We start from the raw sequence: 949 nt of genomic DNA on the forward strand, positions 1-949 counted from the left end.
GCACTATATAAGTTTAATGCAATCCCGATACACTTAACCTCATCTTTCTTCAAAGAAATGGAAAAACTGATTACCAACTTCATATGGAGAGGGAAGAAGCCCAGAAGTAGCAGAGAACTCCTCAAGAAGAAGGACAACGTGGGAGGGCTTGCTTTACCTGACTTTAGCACATACTATACAGCCACAGTTGTCAAAACCACATAGTATTGTTACAATGAAATACTCAAATCAGTGGAAAAGAGCTGAAACCCAAGAACTAAAATTATCAGCATACAGACAATTGATCTTTGATAAGGTCCCAACAAATATCCAATGGGAAGCAGATGCCCTCTTTAACAAGTGGTGCTGGAAAAAATGGATATCTACCTGCAGAAAAATGAAGCAAGACCCTTGGAGAATAAAGAGAAGACCACACTCCATAGTGGGTTATACCACTTAGTATAGTTCACTACTATTTTGTGGCCTACATTTTGAAAAAAAAAAAAAGAAAAGAAAAGAAAAAAATGGAAGCAAGACCCTTATCTCACTCCATGCACAGGAATAAACTCAAGGTGGATCACAGACCTTGAAGTTAAACACCAAACTATTAGGGCCATCAATCAGGGAATTGGGACCAACTTGAGAACTTTGGCACAGGGAATCAATAGACTATCAGATATAGGGAAGAACACAAACAGAGAGAGGCACAAATTGACAAATGGGATATACTGAAGATAAAACACCTGTGTACATCGAAAGAATTCAGCAAGAGAGTAATAACAGAGTCCATGGACTGGGAAAGCATCTTTAGCAATGACACATCAGACAAAGGCCTTATTACTAAAATCTACAATACTCTGCTAGCTTCCAAAAAGAAAAAACTAATAGCCCACTGAGGAGGTGGCCAAAGGACCTGAACAGAAGTTTCAGAGGGGCAGAAATCCGAATGACCAATAAATGTATGAGGAAA

The 949-nt window shown here is 38.9% G+C and overlaps 1 pseudogene; it reads left to right on the forward strand.

Moving 5' to 3' along the window:
- Positions 1-362: 362 nt before the first annotated feature.
- Positions 363-470, forward strand: LOC115868872 (annotated as a pseudogene).
- Positions 471-949: the final 479 nt, after the last annotated feature.

This window comes from Echinops telfairi, unplaced genomic scaffold, assembly GCF_000313985.2.
Source record: "Echinops telfairi isolate 266 unplaced genomic scaffold, ASM31398v2 ScPeMD7_18;HRSCAF=68, whole genome shotgun sequence".
Lineage (NCBI taxonomy): Eukaryota > Metazoa > Chordata > Mammalia > Afrosoricida > Tenrecidae > Echinops > Echinops telfairi.